Here is an 11,239-nt window from a genome sequence, read left to right on the forward strand (position 1 = left end):
TTCAAATCACTTATAAATTACTGCATGTTGTCCGACGACAGTATCTTATTTCACTTGCACCGCTTCTCCTGTTTATATGTTAAAGTCATCAAGAGTGCCGAGACCAGGCTTCATGTGAGTTAGCCAATGAGCAATGTGGAGGCCTTTCTCTTAAAATGCCCTAAAAATTAAATAAAATACTAATAAAATAAGTTATAATAAGAGTCAAAACAATATTTCGAATCCTCAAAAATTGACAATAAAGAGAAGTGTAACAAAAATAACAAATTTAAATATTTTTATTCTATTACAAGATTCTCTAAAAGTAAAAAAGTAAATAAAACCATCTGATAAAGAGTACATTTATGTACATATTTAAGCAAGAATGATTTGACATTTAAATATGATTTCCCTATGACTTTAAAAGTAGTTAACAGCTCACCATAAGAGGGGGAAGTTTTCAATAATTTTCTCCGTCAAACATTAAGTCATCAAGCTAATGTTTATCACATTTATTGTCAGGACCTAAAATTTTGACCCTATGTTTTCTTTAGACATGTCGTCTAAAAGACTCATTTTTGATAAACAAGGACTGGCAATTATCAAGTCCATATGTAACAGTAAATGTAGCCTCATGTGCATGAACAAGTCCTATGTGTTGAATCAGCTTCATTAGGGTAAAAGCTATCCTTGGGCATTTGGGGCACAGGTAGGGACGAGGCACACTGTCAATACAGGAGATTTATTTTCCTGGTGATATTTAATGGCAGTGGCCGGGCTCCTTCCTCAACCACTCCTATATTGTACCTTTGGAGGAACATTAGAGTGTTCTTCAGGTGTCTTGGGTACGCCAGGTTGAAGATCTCAATCAGAGTGGTCAACCGAATAAGATGCCAGCTAAGAGGTGTTTCCATGGCGAGAGGTGCGGTGTTCTCTTTTTATCCTTCCCAGTAAGGAAAATAAAATTAAAGTAGATTAAATTACTTTCGTTACATTACTCCATCTGTAATAGAGTGACTATAGGACCAGTTTGATATAACAAAATTTCATAAAATATACAAAATTAGGGGGTCTCAGCTACATCTTGCCATCAGTTTGGGGGTCCTTGGCCTGGAAAACATGGAAGATAACGTCTTAGATAATCAATATCTCAGGATATGAGGTCATCACAGCGCTGTTTTGAGGTGACCGTACATAATTCTGGAATTTATTTTTTTTATTTATTAATAAATGCATGTGAGTGCGTGCACAAGCCCATTTCTCCTCGTGCACGCTCTGTTTAAAAGTTGCTGTTTGCATCCCTCATACAAGCTTATTTAACAAAAGATGATTTGCAATTTCCCCACTATGTCACTATGTGAAAATGTGAATGAGCATTTCACCAGAATGATTGACAATTAGGAGGACAACTTATTTTGATGATCAACCCGGAAAAAGAAAATCCTCCACTACAGCTTTAAATGTGATATTTAGAAGTAAATATTATATTCACATATAGAAATAGAATGTAGAAATAAATTAAATATATAGACTTAGACAACTTTTATTGAAATGATTTTATTTGAATTTTTATGAAATGTCTTTAAATACAGTTTTCCACACAGTAAATGTAAACATTTCAATTCCATAAAGTGCAGCAGTGATCAAATGTAAACAGTGTGGAAGAAAGAAAACATGGTGCAAAAAAAACTGCATTGATATGGACGTTCAGAGCATTAATATATATGATGCATATAGGCTGCTCACTTTATATCTTTATATTTTCATTATATTTGAGAAATTGTTCTTTGTACAAAATGAAAAGCTCCCCAATTTGATAGATTTAATGTTCTCCATGTTTTAGAAGGAGGATGGAAGATATCTCTGAGAGCTTATTTGTTACCTTTGGTCATTTAGAATATTTTTATAAAGGGCTATTTTTCCTTGTTTGATATGAATAAATTAAATATTTGTTGATTCTTTGTCATTTTTTAAATGTGAAAAATGTCTGCTGTTAAAGGTATATGGATTTTTTTAATATTTTCATTTCATTTATTGGTGGAGTTTCTTGTTTTTGTGCATAATCTAGCTAAGTTTATTTGACTTTATTGTTTGATATCTGTTATTATGTTTTTTGGTTATTCAGTCATGTTCTTATGTTTTTGGTTAGTTGTTATTAATTTGGGTGAAATGTTTTTTATAAATAGGCAGTCAATGGTAGGACCAGCATGCATCTGGGTGGGCGTATGATTTTTTACCAGAGCAAGAGAAACAATGAAGGAAATGTTTGTCCTTTTCTGTTTGCTTGCCTGAGGAAAAAATAAACTGAGAAAACTAAAGGAGTTTACCTGAAACATTTTTTCTTTGCCTGCATAAAATTAGTTCATGGTGCATCTGTGGCCTTTGTGGATTTCAACTTTTTTTTTGTGATCAAAGTTGGGCCACAACAGTATGTTTGTAGATTGACTGTACCATTCTCAATTTCCTGTTTAATATAGGAACACTTCACCTGAGTGAACTTGCCCCCCCCCACCGTCACTATCATTTTTTTACAGCTTAAAATTATATGATCATAGGTTAGCAACTTATAATTTATATGAAATTCAGACTTTCAGAATGGACAAATGTTCACTGACCTTTGATGGCTTCTACAAACAATTATTAATATCATTCAAATTATAGCGGTACAGAAAAATGTATATATTTAAAATTTTTAATATATTTATTTTAAATATTTTATATTTAAAATAAATTTTAAAATTGTATATTTCTATATGGCCAAAATTTTAATTTGTACTGCTATCAATTTAATGATATTAATAATATTTTGTAAAGGTCATCAACGGTCAGTTAACATCTGTTTTTGCTGCATAAACCAGCCCAAAGTAGCACAAACGTTTGACACCATTTTTGTCTAATTTGAAGAAGGTGGGGGGGCTGGTTGACCTTTGATGACCTCTAGAAACATCTCTTTATATCTTTAAAATGATAGCGGCACAAAGGAAAATTTTTGCTGCACAAACGTAGCTCAAACGTTTGACACCAATTTTGTCTGATTTGAAGAAGGTGGGGGAGGGGCAACTTCACTCAGGTGAACACTTCTATTTAATTTGGTAATTTTCTCTGGACTTTAATATATTTGTTTCAGTCAATTATGTTGAGTCCTAATAAAATCAAACAAATCCAATTCCTCAGCTGTAAACCTTTTTTTTTTTATAGATGTCAAAAGTTCTCTCTCTGTATTATAAAGATCCCCAATTTTTCCAGACCCCATTATAGCCCAAGATTTAAATCTACTCTCTATTCCACCTGGAATAATTGTGTTATTAATCCAAATTAAGCTAATATTTTACTTGGTAGCAAACAGCAATTATGTTTTTTTGTATGTCTTAAAATATTTGTTGAATAAAAATTCAAAGGCTGGAAAAGGATGTAAAACTTTAAATTAGGTTTCCAACTTGGTTTCTAAATCATTTATATTTGTTTAATCTAGTCCCTGAGATTTTACCAAATGACTTGATCATTTCTAATAATTTGGCTTTGGACTTTTCTATGTTTTTAAAAACTAACAATGCATCAGCTACAAATAATGCATAACGGTGTTGTTGATGCCCAGTTGTTATGCCTGTTTCATTCTAGTGAGTTCTTATGGTTATTGCTAATGGTTAAATAGCTTTAATAAACAGCAAAGGGGGTAAAGTATCCCCTTTACTGGATCCTTTTTTTAATTTTTTTTATTATTTTATAATCACTCTAAACTTGATCAGATAGAAATTTATTTTTGATAAAATGTTCACCAAAACCACAACACTTAAAAACCTCAAACAGAAATAAATGCTCCACTCTGTAAATGTCTTATTCAGCATCTGATGACAGTAGAACCTCTGAATCCATTTCCTGTTTTTATATTCATCATATTTAGAAGTTTAATATTATGAAAATGTATTAAATGTTTGTCTTTAAGGATAAAATTTGTTAATTTGATAGAGAATACAATAATATTTTATACCACTCTTTAAGTTTGTTTTTAATACTTTGTGAACTAAGCTGATTTCATGTATTGTATGATGGATGTGTTTCAAATACGGAGACTGGATTTAGTTCAATATAAAAAAAAGAATGCTGCCATCTACTGGCCACTCAGCATTACTGCATAAACTCTAAGACAAAAAGCTGAGACTTTTTATTTGACTGACTGAGCTTTCCAGGTACTTCACTGCTCCTGGATTCAAAGGAAAAACCAGGAGAGAATTTTAGAACTAAGGCTAACACAGCATTTTACGGAGCCCCCTAGGGGACATGGGGAATTTTTTTTCTTTTGCGTTCCCTCGCAATACTTTTGCGTTCCCTCGCAATACTTTTGCGTTACCTCGCAATACTTTTGCGTTCCCTCGCAAAAACTTTTGCGTTCCCTCGCAAAACCTTTTGCGTTACCTCGCAATAGGGCTTGGTCGTCGTGACCATGTTGACGGCGCACTTTACGGCTTCCTTAGACTATTGCCTGTGTTCTCCCTCTCAGCCGTGTTTTATTTCGTTTAATTTCACCGTAACTTGATTTCAACCATGGTAAACCGTTGCTGTATTGTGGGCTGTAACAGCGCATCACATGATCGCCGAGGGAAAAACCTACAAAATGGGATAACTTTCCACCGCTGTCCTGCCTGGAGGCGCAAACACGGAGACCAAGTTTCACAGATAACAAAGAGTCGTCGGCTAGCTTGGATCGCGGCTGTAAGACGAGAGAACAGAACTTTCCACAGTATCCTGATGTCAATGCGAGTGTGTTCCCTGCATTTTCATTCTGGTAAGTTAAAGATGCACGGTTTTATTTTATAGCCTACAGTGTTTCCTTCCTTCATCCGTGGCACCACATACAAGCATGAACGCGCGCCCAGAGACTGTTGATATAGCATTTTCATCCTCGTTGGTTGATATAGCATTTTATCCTCTTTGGTAGAACACACTGCCAGTTCCTACAAGGACAGGGACATCCCTCTCCATTTTCAAAAAAAACCCTGAGGTTGACAGCTGTCATAGCACCACTTATAAATTTTGCTGATCCTAGCGCTTACCAGCCGTCTTGTAATGTAATGTAATCATATAATACAATTTAATAATGTGTATATTGAGGATCATTGATAACATTATGGTTCTATATGTGTTCAACACTGCTGCTGTGGATAATAATTTTAAATTGTGTCACCAGGAAAACCAGCAAATGAAATGTACACCTCGCATCCGGATTGGGCACCATCACTACACTTGGGCCACACTGAGATAAAGGCCACACAGACTGCACGCTATGAGAGACAGGAAAAGAGAAAACGGCAAAGGACTGACAGTACACCTGCGAGGATGAGACAGCTATTGATGACCTTGTTCCACCCGGTAAGCCTTACAGAGCCAGCAGATTCAACACCGTATGTTGCTTTTGTGGCTTTTTCAGCTGCATGATGCACATTTAGCTAAAAGATGTCCTTATTTTATCCATAGTGGAGACACCAGCACCAGCTGAGGATGGAGCTGAGCAGACACCGCCGGCGTGCTGAAATCAACCGGCTGCTGGAGGAGAACAGGACCCTGAAACGTGAGCTTGGCCAGAGAAAAATGGATGAAGATTTCCTGAAGGAAGACACCGTCAAAGTGAAATACTACACTGGACTTCCACACCTTAAAGTCAACCACTTTATTCTGGTGTTTATGAATTACTGTATTAAAGAAAAGATTGATGCTCAATATGGAATTGACAATTTCTTTGTATCAACAATACACTCTAAGCAAACATTTAACAAGTGGGTTGTTTTTTAGCCATAGGTGTGTTTTGCATCCATACCCAAAAGCAAGAGGTCTCAAACGATCAGATCCTTTTCAGTGTTTATTTGCAAGTAGTGAAACTTGAGAACACAGTGCAGCGCAGAACAGAGCAGTGCAGTTTGAATGCTTGTAGGTAAATGGTTACAAATAAAAAATGGACGCGATGAAAATGCAGTGCAATTACTTACAATAACAGTATGTATTTATACAAAATGTTCAATCCTATTAATAAGTCGGTCTTAATGAAACATCAATGGAGAAATGGAAAGTGGAGGTATTGCAAATTATTATTATACAAATTGTAGTTATAGTAAACATTAACAGTTAAACACTGTTAGTGCAAATTCTTATATAAGTATTTATAATAATATGCATTACTTAAATTGTATAAATAAAGGCTGCGATGCAATATGTCATGATATACAATAATATAATCTATAATTGTATAATATAACAACGTGCAATAATATGCAAATATAATACAATGTAATAATACAAAATACTATGCTTTTTATAAAAAATGTCTTTGTATAAAAAAAATTCCAAAGTAATAAAAAATACGTATTTATGAAACATCAATTACAAACATAAAAATTGGAGGTAGATCAAATTAAGTAATAACAGATATCAATAACATTTGAAGTAGTGCAAATTATTACCGGTACTATAGTACACATTAAAAAACAATGTTAGTGCAATGTCTTATATAATTACTTTTAACAATATGCATTTCTTAAATTGTATAAATAAAGGCTGCGATGCAATATGTCATGATATACAATAATATAATCTATAATTGTATTGTAATATAACGACGTGCAATAATATGCAGCTGCAATGTCTTTCACTGTCTCACAGTGCTGGAGAAGGACAGCTGGTGGAGCATTTTCAAACTTTGGGTCGCGCAGACGGTCTTGCAGGGGTTTTGGGATCACAGCTGGCTGGACAGGAGCAGCATAGTTGTGAAAGTAGGGCTTCACTGTGGACATACAAACTGACCTATGGTTCTGAAGAACAGGGAACATTGACGATAAGTCGTCCAATGTGGCTTGGGCAGTGCGTCTGCTGGCCCGTGTCCGTAGGCCAGGCATGGGAATGTTGTCATCGATGACTCTGTCCAGAGCAATCCTCTGCACTTTGGATGAAGTGAAGTCCATCTTGTGGGCGACTTCACCGCTGACTTTGTTGATACCTGCTGGTATTTTCCAATAAGCTGGCACATCTGTCACAGTCTTTTTCCCACGGATGCGGACTGCTGCCTCAATCTTAAACAGCAGAGCCCCAACATGTGTACATGCCTCTGCAATTCCAGCCATGCATGTACAGTGTGCACAGCAAACCTGCCCATCGTCAGCAATGATGACCCATGGCTTCAGGGGAGTCTCATTAATGCGCTGAGAGTGCAAGACCTGAGGAGAAAAAAAATAGACATAAATTATGCAGGTAAGGACACCATTATATTTCATTCTATGCTGGAAAGCAAACGTTAACCTCAACCCCTCATGCATGTGTATACATATCATATAAATCACAGTTATACAACAGTAAAGTATAACAACCACGCTGTTATATTGTTATATCACTTAAAAGAAAAAGAAATGAAATGAGCACAGGACATTTAAACCTGCATAATACCTCTGACTGAATGATTTAAGCTCAAAGTTACCCGTTACAGTGTTTTATGAGGTCAGATTTAATAACCCGCAGTCAATACTGCACTCATTTTTCTAAATAGTTCACTTTGAAAGACTCTGATTCAAACTAGGAGTTAACTTGAATGGCCACAGCACTGCACTATTGTTTATTTTTTTATATTTTGCGGATCTTTGACTATTTAATCTATTCCTTAAAATTTTATTAATAACAATGTTCAATAAATGATTTTCAACAAAATACAGATGTAACACCTATCCAGTTTCTGAATGATGGTAAAAAAATCTTGTTTCTACCAGCAGCTGGGGGAGACTAGATTAGAAGATGGTTCAGAAAACCTGTTAGGACACATTTTTTTTCTAACACTAAGTATCAAACAAATGCTGATTTCTATTTCAGCAAATTATTCTTAAATTTTTTTTTAATATTTTGAATAATGTTTTGATGAAGATTTGAGATTCCTTTCACTGAATGAATGGTCACAAAGCTAGTGTTAAGCTTGAAGTCTCTGGCCAAGCTCACGTTTCAGGGTCCTGTTCTCCTCCAGCAGCCGGTTGATTTCAGCACGCCGGCGCTGACAGAAGTCACATTCTGTCAGCGGTGTCTGCTCAGCTCCATCCTCAGCTGGTGCTGGTGTCTCCACTATGGATAAAATAAGGACATCTTTTAGCTAAATGTGCATCATGCAGCTGAAAAAGCCACAAAAGCAACATACGGTGTTGAATCTGCTGGCTCTGTAAGGCTTACCGGGTGGAACAAGGTCATCAATAGCTGTCTCATCCATCGCAGGTGTACTGTCAGTCCTTTGCCGTTTTCTCTTTTCCTGTCTCTCATAGCGTGCAGTCTGTGTGGCCTTTATCTCAGTGTGGCCCAAGTGTAGTGATGGTGCCCAATCCGGATGCGAGGTGTACATTTCATTTGCTGGTTTTCCTGGTGACACAATTTAAAATTATTATCCACAGCAGCAGTGTTGAACACATATAGAACCATAATGTTATCAATGATCCTCAATATACACATTATTAAATTGTATTATATGATTACATTACATTACAAGACGGCTGGTAAGCGCTAGGATCAGCAAAATTTATAAGTGGTGCTATGACAGCTGTCAACCTCAGGGTTTTTTTTGAAAATGGAGAGGGATGTCCCTGTCCTTGTAGGAACTGGCAGTGTGTTCTACCAAAGAGGATAAAATGCTATATCAACCAACGAGGATGAAAATGCTATATCAACAGTCTCTGGGCGCGCGTTCATGCTTGTATGTGGTGCCACGGATGAAGGAAGGAAACACTGTAGGCTATAAAATAAAACCGTGCATCTTTAACTTACCAGAATGAAAATGCAGGGAACACACTCGCATTGACATCAGGATACTGTGGAAAGTTCTGTTCTGTCGTCTTACAGCCGCGATCCAAGCTAGCCGACGACTCTTTGTTATCTGTGAAACTTGGTCTCCGTGTTTGCGCCTCCAGGCAGGACAGCGGTGGAAAGTTATCCCATTTTGTAGGTTTTTCCCTCGGCGATCATGTGATGCGCTGTTACAGCCCACAATACAGCAACGGTTTACCATGGTTGAAATCAAGTTACGGTGAAATTAAACGAAATAAAACACGGCTGAGAGGGAGAACACAGGCAATAGTCTAAGGAAGCCGTAAAGTGCGCCGTCAACATGGTCACGACGACCAAGCCCTATTGCGAGGTAACGCAAAAGGTTTTGCGAGGGAACGCAAAAGTTTTTGCGAGGGAACGCAAAAGTATTGCGAGGTAACGCAAAAGTATTGCGAGGTAACGCAAAAGTATTGCGAGGGAACGCAAAAGTATTGCGAGGGAACGCAAAAGTATTGCGAGGGAACGCAAAAGAAAAAAAATTCCCCATGTCCCCTAGGGGGCTCCGTAGCATTTCTTTTACAACAGACATAAAAGAAGGATTCAAATTAATTCCCATTATTACGGAGCCCCTAAAGGGACACTGAAGAGAAATAAAAAAATAATTATTTATCGTGCGCACCAGATACTTTCTGGTGCGCACCACATCCTTCCTCGTGCGCACCACATCCTTCCTCGTGCGCACCAGATACTTTCTGGTGCGCACCAGATCCTTTCTCGTGCGCACCAGATCCTTTTCCGTGCGCACCAGATCCTTTCTCGTGCGCACCAGATACTTTTCCGTGCGCACCAGATCCTTTATCGTGCGCACCAGATCCTTTCTCGTGCGCACCAGATCCTTCCTCGTGCGCACCTGATATTTTCTTGCATGATTGCACGAGTATTTCGGACAACCGTGTTCATAGAATGGATGTAGATGAACTCATTGAGCTATATTTTCAGTTTGGGCTACCATACAAAGACATCGCTGCATTGCTTGCAAGACGTCACAGTTATGTTGTGTCTGAACGTCACATAAAACGCATCCTGAATTCCTGCGGTCTATTTCGGCGTAAAGGATACACAAACCTTGAATATGTTGTGGAATTCATTCAGACACAGCTCCAAACTACAGGTCAGCTGAATGGATATAGATGGATGTTTACCAAATGTGTGGAGAATGGATTAAAGGTAAAAAAAGAAGAGGTCCGTGTTATATTAAAAGTACTTGATCCAAGAGGTGTGGATCTTAGGAGAACCAGACGTCTTCATCGCCGTAGCTACTTTGCAAAGGGGCCGAATTACATCTGGCATTTAGACTCCTATGACAAACTGAAACCATTTGGAATATGCATAAATGGCTGTATTGATGGGTTTTCTAGGAAAATCATATGGATGAATGCGTTCACCACCAGCAGTGACCCAAAGATTATTGGAGGCTACTTCATGGACGCAGTTAGGAAAATAGATGGCTGCCCAAGGATTGTCAGAGGTGACAGGGGCACGGAGAATGTCAGAGTGAGGGACTTCCAACGTTTTCTAAGGCGAAATATACAGGATGACTCTGACATTGACAGCTACATATAGGGGGCAAGCACATCAAACCAGAGAATTGAAAGCTGGTGGGGTTTCCTCAGGAGGGAGTCAATGGAGTTCTATATTTCTCTGTTGGTTGATCTTAAGGATCGTGGTTTGTACAACGGTGGATACTTGGACAGAAGCCTTGTTCAGTTCTGCTTCCTGGGCATCATACAGGTAAGACTCAGAGTTATCTTGCTTATTTTACATAAAGAAACTTTCCAGCTTGCTATGCATTATTTCCACAGTAATAGTACAAGATGCCAAAACTGATTTTAATCGGTGGGTTAATTCTGAACAGCCTATTTGATAAGAAAGAAGTAAATAAAACAGGGACCAAACAGTGTACATGGACGTAGTATTTTTTTGGGGGGGACGGGGGGACATGTCCCCTGCACTTTTTCAAACGTCTGTTTTGGTCCCTTACTATGGAGGACCAACTCTGCCATATTTAAAAATAAATACAGAAATAAATAAATGCTCAATAAATAAATAAGCATACCATTAATTGCCACCAAAAATACAATAAACAAATAAATGTAAGTAGAAATTAAATTATACTGTGAGACATAAATGTATATAACTCTTTTAATTAGCTTCTTTATTTATTTGCCTTTGTAATATTTACCTTATTGATTTGTCCTTTATAATCTTCAACTTTATTTTTTCATTACTTCTGTATTTCTATATGCATTTCTGCCTCATTATGCAAATGAGTAATTAAAAAGATAAAGTTTAAGATTATAAAGGAGAATTCTTTTTTAAATATAACTAACTAGAGCATGTTTGACCTTCCAATCACAGACCCAATTAAGGGGTGCATCAGAAGCTTGTAAAGGGGGCTTCTCAGAACTTAAAGCGGTGACAG

The sequence above is a fragment of the Cyprinodon tularosa genome, unplaced genomic scaffold (assembly GCF_016077235.1).
Source record: "Cyprinodon tularosa strain WSP-4 unplaced genomic scaffold, ASM1607723v1 ctg558, whole genome shotgun sequence".
Taxonomy (NCBI): domain Eukaryota; kingdom Metazoa; phylum Chordata; class Actinopteri; order Cyprinodontiformes; family Cyprinodontidae; genus Cyprinodon; species Cyprinodon tularosa.